The following is a 15,306-nucleotide window of genomic DNA, read 5'->3' on the forward strand; positions in this document are numbered from 1 at the left end:
GTTTTAGGCCGGGTTGAGCACACGAGCTCCTTTTATTTTACTCACAGTGTACCCTTCTTTATGTCTGCCCTATTCTTTGGTGTACTTTTTTTTCTATGGCCTTTGGTGGTGAGGGGTAACGGTGGCCAGACTCCTCCACAATCCACCCAGAGCGATTATCACCTCTCTATCCTTGGACCGACTACGACACAGTGTCTCATCAATGGGACCAATAAGAGTCGCACGAGACCATTGCAGAAGTGAACCGCGCTCCTCAAACGACACTAGGCGATTTTATGACACAAGCAGAAATGCACGTGCATTTCCCGGAACGAACTACCAAGTAGCCGATCTACAGCGCTCGCCGCTATTGTACACGACGGGGGACTACGCACGGACGTGTTCTCTGTCTGTGCATGATGAAACGGCTTCCACGAGCGGCAAAGCTTCGTTGAAGCCTCACTTGCCTGAAGGATTGAGTATACTTCGAAATTTAGATGGGACTGCTTGGTCTATTCTCGTCGCAGCTAAACGTAAGTTGTACTGGATCATTGTAGGTCGAATGAGAAAAATTAGATGCCCAGGTGAATGCAAGGCATGCCACAATATAATTTCCCAATAAGATATTTAGACATAAATAGAAGAGGATAGAATATAATTAACAGAAAGGAGTGTCGTAGTTTCAATGATGGAATCGCTTTGCTTCCGCTCCATCAACGTTTAACAAAGCCATCTGAATATATAATTGTTTATATATCTTATGCTTACAATCCCATAAATACTGTGTTTGAAGGAAGAAAAATGTATATGGTCATATTATATAATGATAATTAGGAGCTGGTATGTATCGTAAACATGGAAAAAAGTATAAGTTTGTTTTAATGTATGTAACTTAATTAAAATTCAGAGATATTTTGCCTTGCGTTGAGCTTTGTGGAATATCGAAGGTACGTAATTTGCCGTTACCATTAGAAGAAAGCCTTCAGATGATTCTGTTTATAAACCTATATCACATAAATACGACATAACGGAGACTAACATGATTCTATTAGGTAACCTGCTGGGTGAGCCCTTTACGAAGCTTGTGAGAAGCCAAATGGAGCGTGCTCCATTTAGGCCAAATCCTCCTTAGTAAGCATTTTTCAGACCATTTTCGCGCGACCTCAAGCGGAGTTAGAAGCCTCATGAGAGCGTTTGCCTTTTGATTCTTATGAAAAGAATCTGATTCTCTCAAGTAGTATTTGTTCTCTGCCAACTTCCCTCTCTACAAGCAGATATAATATGGAACTAATCATAAAGTATATACGATTATTTCTACTATACGCTAGACGTTACGTGTCGAACTATGCTCTACCGAGTTTGGTAGATATTTTCAGGCAGATCTTATTTCAGCTGTGATGAAGAGCCTCCAAACTTCTCAAACTTGCTTCCTAGTAAGTGTTACCCTAGGCTGAAAGTTTAGTGAAAAGTTGCACCTGAGACAGGTCTTGAGATGAAAAAACTTTTGTTCAATCTCTAAGTGTTACGCTAAATCTACGTCACGTTAAATCCAAATGTTATACTACTAAATCTCTTAGACAACATTATGGAACTTGAGAGGGGTAACTTTTAAGTTCGTCTATAAAGTCGGAGGTAAAAAAAAGCCCGCTGAGAAGAATCTCTCTGCAAAGCCTTAATGCGATCCTGTTCAAAGCCGAAAACGGAGTATTTAGAGGTGATTTAAGCACCGTAAAAACTAGCTTTATAAGAAGCGTTTAACATGTACTGCCATACAGGCGACCTGGAAGAGCTGCTGGGATGGTATAATCCACAATTCTTAAAAAAAAAAAAGAATATGACTAGTAAGCTTATCTAATACGCAGTAGGTAACTACTTCGTTCGCAATTTCTCCCGACCCAGTGGGTAAAGACATCGTGATTTATTGCTAGTATACCCATCGATAACTCTGCCGTATCCTACGACTGTCCTCCTACCGTCATTTCCAAGAAGAGTAGTCAGCAAATGGACCGACTGCAACCGTTTTGCTTTCCGTCTCGAGGAACGGCAACCCACCAAATTACAGCGACTTCTGCCGCTGCATATGCTGTCTCACCAGCGGCGATGTTGCTTCGGTCATCCGTTAAATACGTGAAAAGTCCGAACAACGCCCCCTAAGCTTCTGCCATAGAAGTGGCCATAGCCAATGCCAGTGATTCCAGCCGCCATTATCGGTTTCCGCGCAACGTTTTTTTTTACCAGGGCTGCATGTGAGCCACGAGGTTGTAATTAAATGCATACGTTCTTCCACAAACCACTTCCTGAATAAATAAACAGCGCGAAAATCTAGCAGTAGATTAATTGAGAGAGGAACTCTGTAGCAAAAGCACAGAGCGTAACGCGATGGTGAATTCAGAAAAAGACTGAAGCAGCGTCCTCCAGATCATGCATGCATTGAAACAGAACGATCATTTAACAGTCTAACAGGACGAACATCGGATAGGCCGCTGACTACGGTACCCAACAGTTCCCACTTCCAGCTATGCTAAAAATGAACGTCACAATGATTATAACGATAGTCACATTAGGCTAGCCTTGCAATATCGTTGGCCGGCCTTCTATTCATTTATGATGGCAAATTGTTGTTTGTACGTTATATTTTAAGTTATTAGAACAGTTTCTTTGTTTTAACAAATTTTCGACACCCTTTAAGTACCGTGTCGGCAGTAAAATTATAGTTAACTATGGTTAGTAAAATTAAAGTTAACTCTTAGGACAGTCGCTTGTTTAATAAGTGATGAGAGAACAGTGGTTAGTGAAGCCTGCAGCCATAGAATCTATCGCACACAAACATACGCATAGAATCATATTTTAATGTGACTGATATAAAATAGATAAGTTCAATTTCGAGTGCTGTAGAGAATATTTCCTTACATTAGGCCTTTGCCGCAAAAATCAGGATTTCTTTCAGGTCGGGTCCGTCGTAATGGCGACAGATCTGTTGCAGTGGGATGCACGGAATTCATTTGAAAAATAATAACTTAGGAAGCCAAAAATCGTTGTTCTATTGCAAGTTAAGCATGAGCGTAAACGTAAGTTTGAAGAGTACGTCGTGGCACTTCGTCTGAGCGTATAATGTTCGCGCGTGTATATACGTGCGGTTCCGTTTATTTCAGTTAAGTTCGTTGCATCATTATGTAGTCATAGCAGCAGTGAATTCAATAGTAATCAATACGTGCGATTAAAAACGTCTCCACAATATATATATGTATATACAAGCGCACGACCTTTTCCTCAAATAGGTTTGGCGTCATTTGGTCAACCTGATTATTCGACTGATACCGTCGCGTTGTCAGTCCACGAGTCATTGCCGTAGCTAAACAGGTTGATGGTTGATCGTACCAATAGCCGCTTCCGATAGTTCTAATTCATATTCTTCCATTGGCGCCTAGGCTGTCGTCGATGAAGGGGTTTTAGCCGACGACCAGCTTCGATCGCTCATCGAGTCAGCCCGGCGGTGACCGTGCTGTCTTCGGTCAGTTGGGGTTTCGTCTTTTTGCCTGAAAGAAAAGGGACCAACATAAGAGAAAAAAGAAAAAATCTATGTATTTCAAATGGCCGCCAGCACAAACGAACCAAATAAAGGCAAGACGATGCTGATGATGATCATGAAGAAGCGGGGGAGGCCGTTGCCACAGCAAATCCCGTCGATCGCCATTGACGACTACGATAAGGTCGTTGTAGTCGCTCAGCTACCGTGCCAGGATCAACTGCGTAGCCGGCCGCCACCGCAAAGCGGGAGCCGGGGTCGAAACGAGACGGGAAACATTTGGACAGAAAAAGAAAAAGCAAACGATAGCGGCGATGCTGGTGGTGATGGTAAACGAAAGAAAAGACGAAAATATGAAAGAAAAACAATTTGCCAAAACCACCCTACGGCAGGCGTCGTGGCACGGTTTGCGCTAGCGACATCTTCGCTGGTTTCCCCAACCGTTGCCGGACTGCGGCAGTCATCACTGGCGACGGATTGCAGTCATCGTTGACCACACGAAGCAGACCAGCGGAACGATAGTGCGTCCGTGGTGAAAGACCGATGGGGACGCTTCCCCTTGCTTCTTACCTACCATCGGGGAAGACACATTTCGCCATAAACAGCCCGAGCTGGTCAGCGCACTATGTCTTAGGCGTCAACAGTAGCAAAGGCATAAGTAATCTTGCTGGCCACGCGATGGTGTGCTGGTACACGGTATCAGTGGCAGGGGAAAAAGAATTGTGGTTTATGTCTGCGTGTGCCTGTGTGTAGCCAGTTTGATGTCAATAGTTAGTAGTTATTGGTCCAACTTAGCCTAGTGACCGTCTAGCCCCTTCCACTAGACGCTTGCCGTTCAGCGTTGCGGCCGTCAACATCGGGCTCGAACGACGATAACGTCAGTGAACTCTGCATTTTCTTAGCTTTTGTGGATGAGGCGGCACTCCACCAGGTGGGGGTAATGGTGCTGACAGCAGCTTCGGTAGAACCGGCGCAATCAGCTAACTGCTTGGGGGTCTGGCATTGGCGATCTGAGAATCGCTGCTGGCCGTAATGAGTTCGTGGCCCAATGGACGCGACCGCTTCAAACTAACGCGTAGTCGAGAGTGTCCAACACGTAAGGGTCGAAGAAATTAGAGAATAAATTACACACAAAGTGTTATGGGCTTCGGCCGCAATCAATACAAAGGAAAAAAATTCGAAATAGATGATGACAAAGTGTCAGGGACAGGTAGACCAGCGGCAGGAAATGCTACGTTGCACAGAAACTGCCTAACGAAGAGAAATTATACGGGAAGCGCAGAGAGACGAATCAACAGTTAGATATAGCAAAATGCGTCGCCACAACGACGACGACGACAGTAAAAACAAATAAAGAAAGAAGGTTGACCTCGGTCTCGCTTGCTAAGAGAATCTCCTAGCGATGGCTAAGCTAACAGAGACCCTAGACATACCCAACGGGACAGTGAATGATGTCATTTATTACGTGTACGTAGAGCATTTATATATAATATAGTACCTTGGGACATGTCAATGAGCGTTCACGTTAGGTCGACGTAGGAAAGGACTGAACAGTGCGCTGGTGCCAGAAGGTCATCTCCACCTGCATTGATGCCTGATGCGGGCGACATTAGTGTTTCATTTTAGTAGCGCTCGACTGTTTGACAGCAACTCATTCATTTAAAAAAAGATAACTTTATCCAACAGACTCTTAACTGGACAACGACTCAGAACGGCCGTTCAGTATTCGAAGTAATGTTATTGCCGGAACTTGCAACAAACAGTCAAACACTCCTAAATGGTACTAAATAACATGTCAAGCATCTGGCACAAGTAGACGAAGTATGACATTTTTAACCGAAAAACACTATTGTTGCATAGCAATGGTGAGATCGAAGATTTACAATATTATAATAATTCCTAGATGGAGGAAGTGAGAACGGGCCTGTCCACGGGACCCATGGCAGGCGCTTGTCCCGAAACGTTTGGCACATTTTTATTGAATTGAAATGTATGCTTTGCATCTGTGTATCTATCGTAGTCGCCATGCGAAAGCTTGATATCGAAAAGCTTATTGACAACACTGCAACAAGGTATATAGGTTTAGGACGCGTCCATATTCAGCGCTTAGATGTGACCTTCGACACCACTAGCATTGATTCTGTACACTAAGCTTCACGCGTCAATAAGATACTTTATGTAATCATGTAGTGTACACACAAAGATACACTGACTGGGGGGTCAATTTCACAGTTCCTCTACCCATAGCGGCATAATCATATACGCGACGAACGGCCTAAATAAAAAGAAAATTATTTAATGCTTTACCAAAACCCGCTGTTACGGCTGCCGTTGCCAAACAGATCTACGTGAATCTCCCTCGTTCTATAACCACAAGCGAAGGATATGGTCAGAGGGCCATGAATTGTTTACCTTGCAGCGTGGCGTGGCATCACCTAATTACCATTAGCGATCGGTGACCGGCGATTTGGGCCATACAATGATGACAGCAGTAGCATCAATGGGCACTTACGTGTAGGCAAGCGGCCCCTATGATAGTGGCAATAGCGTTCACACGAGTTGGAACGTATGCGTTTCTATTACTACTCGCTACCTACTACACAAACGCTAACTATTTCAAACGAAGAAACAGTATTCTAACGATGAATCTTGTATTCAATTAACGGGATCGATGTTTTCAGCAGGAGATGCTCAGTAGAAACGTAAGCCTTGTATGAAAATACTTTCTCTTAACGACCTGTTGACGACAGTCCTTTGGCTAAATCGCTTGATGTTTCTAATTCTTTTCCATCTGTCATGTGTGTCACCGTACGAAGCTCCATCGTGTGTTCGATAGCACTAAACCAGATGTAAAACGTACAAAATATCCGTAAAACTAAGGTCCTCTATCAGGCGTTCTAATCGAGTCACCAATTTCAGGCCAAATCGGTGTTGACGTACAATTTTCTATTTGCTTACAACTAATGTTTGCGTGTATTTTTGCTGAATTGTATTTATTTTAGCTGGACTTAACACTGTGTTTAATCAGCGTCCGCCATTGCGATATGTATCTCTCATTCTCTATGCATGTATAGCTGCTTGTCCGGTCGTCCATTTACAAGCCGTCGCGTGTCGTGAGCTGGACGATCCGATGATCTCCAGTGGTTTTTCGGCCGCCGGCAACTCAACAACTACATGGTCCAGCCAGCGATGCGGGGATGGATGTCTTTTTTAGCGGCCAGACAGTAGAGCAGGCAAAAGTATATCGCCATTGATTGTGAAAAGCAATTGATGTCATAGAGTCGGCATGCGTAGGACAGACGTTGATCCTCTTTCCCTGCTAGTGCCATGTGTCAGCAACGATTCAGGCTAGCAACAGTAAAGGGAATAGCGTAGATCCTGTGGCTATCAGCTAAGCCATTAGCCAGTATGCATGAATCGTAGCTACTTGTTTTATAATGGCCATCGAAACTCGAACGATTTCACGGCCTTTTTCGATGCTGTCAAGGGCGTGTCTATATAGAAGTTACATATATGCATCTATATTATAGCAGACGATGTTGTATGCGCGCCTACAATAAAATGATATATAGGAACAACAATGCTGGAGTCAAGAGCTCGTGCGGTAATTGCTGTTCAAGCATTAGCCATTGCGGTTGTATTGCTGGTATAACGGTTCAGTTCCTACTGCGTTCGCTATGAACGTCAGGCTGATCGCTACTCGGCGCCAATGATCGATCCCGATCGTGTCGCAAACGGCGACCAAACACACCAAATATTCTATATTCTACCTCTATCTAACTGGCTATTTGTGTGAGTATCTTAGTCAATCGTTCGTTTAGTGGCTCGCGCACGATTCTAGAGTGAACAAGTAAATGATAGCGCAGAGCGTCCCCGGCCTTCTGCTCCGCGCAGGTAGGTCACGGTCGACGCTGCAACGCCAAGGGAAGCCATTGCTACTTCTGCTAAAGGTACAGACAATCACATCAGTTGGTGCATTTCTAGCCAACTTTAGCCAGCTCGCAGCGGACGCTTCGGCTTGACGTCCGTCAACCGCTGGCATGATATAGGTTCTCGGCTCTCTTATGGCGTTATTCCGCCTAGCACCGTTGTCCTGTGCTAGCCTGTACTGGACCGCCTCCCTGCGTGCCGCGACCATGATTGATGCATCATTTGCGTTAACTGAGTGAGGCTGACGGTGACGGCTGCAAAAGGGACAGGCATACGACGATAACACATCCGCGCTGATTATCGTAATAGCGCGTTTGCGGTACATTCGATAATGTTATTCGATGATTGCAGGCATTTTGATACTGAGGCGTTTGCGGTCTCGCACGCGACAGCTACCGCTGAAACAGATGCGGGCAAGATCGAGAGATGTCGTTATTATGTCACAAGTCGCTTTCTCGCAGGGGCAAAACAAAGGGGGCGAGGGCGGTGCAGGTTGGTAGAGATGGTCGCGGACATATGCACAGAGTCATACTGGTCTACGTATGTATCCGGGGACAAACAGGCGCTTGAACATCTCGCACTTCATTCATCAAAGCTAAATAGAAGTGTTAGCCTCAATCAGTAGAATTAGAATGCGTGCTTCCGGAGTCGGGAGATCGTCATAGCAAGACCGAGCCCATCACATCTGGACGTTTAATTACTGTTAACTAACAACAATTTGTGGAAATGAGTCAGAAAAAAACAACAGTTCTTTATTTATTTATTATATTTATTAATTATAATTAATAATTGTAAATTATATATATTATTATATTTAAAAAAGAACTTATATAAAGTTCTTTAGTTAGAAACTGCTATACTGATTGGTACAAGATAACTTTACACAGTTATCAGGATAGGCACATACCTTAAGAACCTCAGGCGTTTGATTCAAGTCATTCTCTTTTGCCTGAATCCCCCTATGTCACCCCTAATGTGACTCGTTTTTTTCTGTTGTTTGCTTATATGATCACGTGGCTTGACTAGTCTGGCGATATGTTCCGCAAGAACGATGGCTCTCCTCCTATTCAAATGCAGGCTACTGGGTTCGTTATATGGACACGCGACTGCCACACTTCTACCGGTGAGCAGACAGAGAATATGTTTGTGTCACGTTGCGTGTTGGCGGCGGGGTGCTCCAAGAAGTGGTCATTTTTCCACTCCCGAAGAATGTTGAGTGAGAACTGGAAATTGTCTAAATTAATTGCGCTCCTGTATATCTTCTTGACGTATAAGATAAATACTTGAAAATCTTCTACCAATCTTCCAAGAATGAAAATCACTCAAGCCTAAACTGGCCGTCATCAATAGTAATAGTTCAAGATCGTTCGTCTCAGTGTTGTTATTGTTAGCATGGCGTCTCTGTGATGCTGCAATGGTAACTTGTTTACAGTCAGTCCCTATAGACAAGTGACGTGCTATAGGATCGAGACCGAGTCTAAATAAGTTTCATCCTCCAGAAAAAAAAACCTGAGAAAACGATGAATGCTAAACAGGCCGTGAGCATTTTTGCTCCTAATAAAACTCCTCCGCCGCTTGCACCGAGTTCAATGCCCTGACAGATGCCTAAAAAAATAATAAAAATATAAATACTGAACTATAGTGTGAAAGAAGGGGCAGCTGAAAATTACAAAGTACAGAAAATGCGTTAGATGACATTAAACGATTTAACTTAACAACCCCAAAATCAACTTCGTTGCTTACTTTCTTGCAGTGTTTAATTAAAGCAATGCATTGCGATACCATGTATTTTTGGTCAATTTGAAATGTGAAATAGGCCTGTTGAAAATATATCATCATGGGACATATTTTCCATTCCTACTCCAATTGACCAAAAATACATGGTATCGCAATGCATTGCTTTAATTAAATACTGCAAAGAAGTAAGCAGCTTAAGAAGTTGATTTTTGGGGTTATATATATATATATATATATATGTTGATCTAGCTAGCGTTCCAGTACCAGTCACTAAGATATCCCCCCCCCCGCCCCCCTGACAGATACGTCGCTGTTTAACGGCTTCACGAATCCCTCAAGCCAGGCGGCTTCAATCTATGCCGTCGATTTCCTTCTCTGATTTTGCAGTCTGTCCACATATTCCCACTCTGATCCGTGCTCGCCTCTACCATGCTTTATTACTCTAGCATCGCCGATGAGTATGGCTGTTTTAGAACAACAGTTACACTCATTTAGATGGTTTTGTGTATTCACGAGCTCTTCTTAGCTACGCTCTTCTCGGCTCAATAGCTATCGCGCTATGGCCGCTACTCGTTTTACGTTCGTGTGCTAACAACATAGCATGGCATGGCATGACACTTATGAATAGCGCAACGTAACGTTGAAGTAACTGTCTTCGAAGTCAATCTATGTCGCGTACGTGTTGCTACTGTTGAACTGGTAGTGTCTTCACTTCTTTTTTACATTTACGAGCTCCTGCTGCCGTTGCAGGTTGACGACGTCTATTGGAAAGCCGGCAAAATGCTTATATATGCAAGTTGGGCTTCTACATATAATAGACAGAGGGGTAAAACTAGCTAGACTGTGGGGCAGGGAACGTTCACGCCTTGCCTTTGTTGGGAGGGGCCGGCTGTTACAAAACTCCGCGTAGTTCATCGTTGATCACCATCCTGGTGGTGTTGATGAGTCCTTCCCTGGCGTCAGCGTTTCGCCTTTACCGTGTTGCTGCCGACGCCTACTAGTGGCCCCCTTAGTGTAGGAATACGAAACGTATAATAGCCGTTGTTGGATTTGCGAAAGCCATTGCCTGCTACAGCATCAACAGTAGCAGGTCAATGGGGAGCACAGAGGCGCAACGTCCATCGGCATGAATTTGGACGCACCCGTTTTACTCGTTGAGCCTCGCCGACGACTCCCTTAGCTCCCTGCCTTTGTAGTCCAATGCAAGCCTGTATGCCAATACGTATCTGACTACGATCTATACATGTATATAGGTTTTCCTTACTGACACACAGATACACCTATAGGACCATATTATCTTGAGTACTATTTGCACTCGTTGCCGAAACTGTGTGATTGGAAAGCAGCGTTCAACTTCGTTATTTCTTCTGATGGGCCGTTGGCCCCTGGTGCTCTGGCTTCGGTTCTATGCGGGAAGTCTAGTCGTAGCAAATGCATGTCTGGCAGAACGTACGGTTACTAGAACTCGTCAGTACTTCGAATTATGGCCGCGTCGTCCACAATGATGGAGACCAAGATTAGAAGCTACAGCGCAAAGACCGTACCCATAGACCCTCGCGAAGATACCTTCAATTTCAACCTGCTTCCATTTTTATGCATAGGCGAAAGTACAATTAAATAGAATACGACATAGATCCTATACGGCTACCTCAGTAGGACATTGATTTACCATAGCACAGAACGAATGCACCCGCATGATAAATTGATTACCTATTTGCTTAAACATAGTATGAACTCGCAAAAGTAATGTATTTTGAATGTTTAAGACTGCCAATGATGTTTGGTCTAATTCATCGGACTATTGGATAAATTAAAAATTTTTGTTTTATAGGCTTATATTGAAGCATTGTGGAAAGGGGGCACTGTGCGCCGTTTGATTCCGCACCGACGACCTGCCCCGTAAGCAAGATATGCCATCGTATCTCGCCACCGTATCTTTGTCATATGTATAAAGGCCACATGTGAAATTTAGACAGGTTTAATATTGAATTACGAAAATCTGCACTGCAGATTGACGTACCGTGACCTATCGAATCATCAGGGTTTTTAGACGATCAGTGTTATCGTAAGTCACACGTTTCTAACGGAGTTTAATCTTAGTTCATATCTAAGAGTAGTTTTGTGTCTATGTGAAATAACTTAAATAGTTATTTTGCAAGATGCCTGCGAAAGTTATTGTCGACCTGCACACAAAGGGTATATGACTCAACTTATAGAAGCTTGAATTTCGGATAAAAGTCTCAAACGACTTGCTTTGTCAGAAGGGGTTGAAGTATACACGGCTAAAAGGCTTTTATTTTCTCATGTGGGTCCGATCAATTCAGTAGCTTCTTTCTCTTCCAAGCATCTATTCGCATGTCTAATAACAAGAGGTCTTTGAATCGTAAAACGAAATTTTGATTAGCTGAAAATCACCAGCGTGCTTCTTACGACCTGGACCCCCTCCGAGCTCCTGGGCTGGTTTCCGTGCTTATCTTGACGATCGTTCGGTGGTTGTTTTTATATAATACGCATTGAAAGAGTACAAAATATATCACGGCTCGTGCGCTTAACAACGATTATTATATGGTGATTTGACAGTATATGATATTTTTCTAGACCGTAGTTTTATCACTTGACGAATTAACATATGCATTTCCCACTCAAGGGCATCGTGCATACTACTTACCCAGATCTCCAGTATGATTGGCATCAACAGAGGGCGGCGATGGACGCAGGAGTGGATTAATACGTTCCGGTAGCACTGCTGCTGCGGTTCGCACCCACAGGGGCTGGACCATCCGCTTAAGGCGGATGAACGTCGCTCCCGCTACCGGTTTTGCTGGTTCTCTTTATCGCCACAATCGTCGCCAATGAGTGATTCGGAGCGTAGGCGTGGATGAGTAGGTCAGATGGAATGAGTTGGTCCAGCAGAAGCAATGTTACGCAGCCATTGCTTCAATATCTGGACAGTACAGAACTGACCGGACATCATACGCTGGTGTAAGCAGGAGTTTTGTTGTTGGACCATTTCGTCGCGTCCATTGTTGTTATCGCCCGTCCGGTGACTCGCCGTTGGTTCACTTGGCGCTTCATTTGGAGTCGAGAGCCAGTTGCCACTAGTGACCGGTCGGCCCTATTTCCCCGCCCGAGCTGCTGCTGGGACTGTCCGGAGATTGATGACAACAATGACGACGACAGTAATAGCATGCGCACCGGCGTCGACTACAATGAGCTCTTATTCCAATTAGTGGATCACAGGTGGACAATATGTTTGCTGGGTTATGGCTGGCCGATTGGTCGCTCGGCCCCAGTAGAGGCAATGCACTCGACTCGATACGTGGCCGCGTCCGTCTGCAGATCTAGCCATCGACAAACTGGAGTAGGATGAGGGGGATACCGCGTTATTGGGCATCCGAACGACAACATGAAACAACTCGTAGAGGTGAGGTATAGGAGGGGTGAAAGAGGAACGACACTGTTTGTGTTGGGGTGCTGGAGCGCCGGACACGCACGGAAATGCAGTAGGCTGAGAGAGTGGTCAAATCACGGGTTGACGGACGCTCGGTCGGCTCGTTTGAACTCTTGAACGTTCGACGCACTGAACGTCGACGTCATCATCATCATCAGTCCTAACGACGATCGTTTGTCGGTTACAAGTTGTTACGCCTATGCGATGCTGTCTGCATTGACAACGATGAGGGTGAGATTGTAGCGTTGGACCAAGCGTACTACGTCCAGTGGTCGACAACAGGGGCTGTGCCTTGTTCGGAACGCCACTTATACACTAACGTAAAATAGTAATGGTGGAAGCGGCGTGACGGTAGCAGTTCCTACATCGACTGCAGAAGCAGCTATCAGCAACGTTCTATCGAAGAGCGCGACGTCGCGCCGCGCAGTGGACAAAGGGACTTGCCAACTAACCAATTAGAAGCTTCGTCGGACCGTGAAGTCTACCGCGAACAGGCGAGATGACGGTGTTATGAAGTTGTTTGTCCGATCGTCAGCCAGTGGTCAGTTCTTCACAGCAGCAAAACAAGAGGGAGGGCATTTGTGGAGGTGGACGTGGGTGTTCCAAAGGATATAGTAAAACTAGAAACTTGGCTTTGTCTAACTAGCGTTAACGGTGCGTCGTCTGCTAAGAAAATAAACATATTTCATATATAAGACGTTGGCTCGTACTTTGCCAATAACGTCAACATCAACCAATATCATGGGCTAATTTGGTGCCACCCTTAAAGAACCAGTATCGCGTGGACGCTCAATAACGTGCGCATTCGTATGTTTATGCCAACAAAGGCATATCTTTATTTATCTATTCCGATCTATATTTAACTTGCCGTGGGCCAATGCTGCCATTATTTACTCCAAGCAGTCGTTGAAAATTGTTGTTGAAGGCAAAATGTAATAAATATAAACTCGAAATTGTCGTATTTGTTGACAGGAAGTTGGCTTTTTATGACCTCTGACGAAAAGCGATGCCAAATCAGGTGGTTCGATATGGCTGATTTCAGTTTTAGAAAAAAACTTGATATTCCGTGATTGAAAAGTAGTACGATTAGAGTGGAAAAGACAATGATATTAACTAGCCTAAACGTTCCGTTTTCCATCATTTTTGAGGCTGTGAGTTGTACGGAGCCATGTTGAGTCATCGCTGCTATACCTTCCTATGGCAGTGATCCCCTGATGCCAAGATTAGGTAAATTTTTACTTTGAAAAAATTTACTCTTACTTAGAACTCCATGTATAGATACGGGAAAGGACAGCGGTGACGCATACATAAGTTTTCTAAAGCATCGTTTAAGTGTTTCTAAGGGTTGTTCCCTGTGTTCTACTAAGGCGAGGCAAGGACATGCAAATGGTAACAATGTATTGAAAAGGTGTTTTAATTACGCAAAACAGTAAATTCGTTATTGGACTAACAGTTAATTCAATGATCAGTTCGTGCGAAAAATAGTATACTCCTCCATGTTTACGTATGACCCTGCTTAGAGATTGCCCTAATGTAGGTTGAGCTTTTTCAAGTTTGTTCGTCAACTCTTACGATGCATTATATACCACCCACCGCAGCAGTATTTCTAGTAAATAAACAAATCACCATTACAATAACATAATGTAGTACGACAAACATATATAAGAACATCGCCTACGCCTATTCCGTGGATTCGCCAGCTATACTTTTCTATATATTTGACACTTGAATAAGCTGATGGGTTTTGTCAGCATTACGAGTGAGCAGCTCATTGGCTAGCAGATAAGTATATAAGAACACTAAGACGACATTTGCAGCGGAGTTCGACGAGAGGATTAAACATCAGGAAGAAAAATCGGAAGGCTGTCGACCGCTACTTCAGCTGGAATTCGGCTTTGTCCATTGACTGATCGCATCTCTTCGCTGGCAGGCGCGTGCCCGTGTATGCCTTCGATTTCGTGTCGTCCCGTTGGCTCAACCAAACAACGCTGTGTTGGGACTTATTTCCTATGGCAAATTGCGGAACGGTTTGTGTCCAGGGTGCCAAATCTCGAATGAACCTAAGTAATAGACATATGCCCTCAAGCCGTTTCCCGTAGCGCCACCTATCGAATCAAAGGCTTCTAGCAGAGCAGACTATAATGATTAAAACACTTCACGTGCAACGTGTACGTGGTACGGCCGTCTATCGAAGCAAGGCGATATTTTACGTCAGTTGACAGCCAAAAGAAAGTTCGGCGATATGTGTACGTGTCCTTTGATAAGCATGTGATGTTAACGCCAAATGAAGAGGTTGATCGATCCTAGATTCATGCTTTGCTTCAATGAGTAGCAATAGAAAGCTATGCTCACGACTGGGCAATAAGTAAATCTATTGGAACAACGCAATGGCAATCGTCACCATTAGTTGTTATTGGCACGATAATACGTCCCAGACAGAAGTTAGCGTTTGGCCAGGATTTAGTCCAACGTGTGCCCTCGTAACAGCAAGGACGAGAGCTTCATCATTTATGCCTAGGAAAGTTTAGCGACGCTCGTCATGTGACTTATTCGTTCATTGGGACGATGTATGTGTAACTGCCGCCGATCGCTTTGCAAGGTCGTTCGCACTGCTTGCTAGTGGCTTCGATCGATCGTCTTCGTTTTAGCTTCACGGAAACCTCATCACTGAATATCACCAGAC

General features: G+C 44.3%; 1 long non-coding RNA gene across 1 annotated transcript; it reads right to left on the minus strand.

Annotated features, from left to right (window-relative positions):
* Positions 1-2,929: 2,929 nt before the first annotated feature.
* On the minus strand, positions 2,930-13,009 carry LOC147752272 (uncharacterized). The gene is made up of 2 exons (XR_015314527.1): positions 11,841-13,009; positions 2,930-3,515 (listed from the first exon to the last, which is right to left on the minus strand). It is a non-coding gene; the product is annotated as an uncharacterized LOC147752272 (long non-coding RNA).
* Between the last annotated feature and the right edge of the window lie 2,297 nt (positions 13,010-15,306).

Source organism: Varroa jacobsoni, unplaced genomic scaffold (genome assembly GCF_002532875.2).
Source record: "Varroa jacobsoni isolate VJ856 unplaced genomic scaffold, vjacob_1.0 scaffold_1375, whole genome shotgun sequence".
In the NCBI taxonomy this organism is placed as follows: domain Eukaryota; kingdom Metazoa; phylum Arthropoda; class Arachnida; order Mesostigmata; family Varroidae; genus Varroa; species Varroa jacobsoni.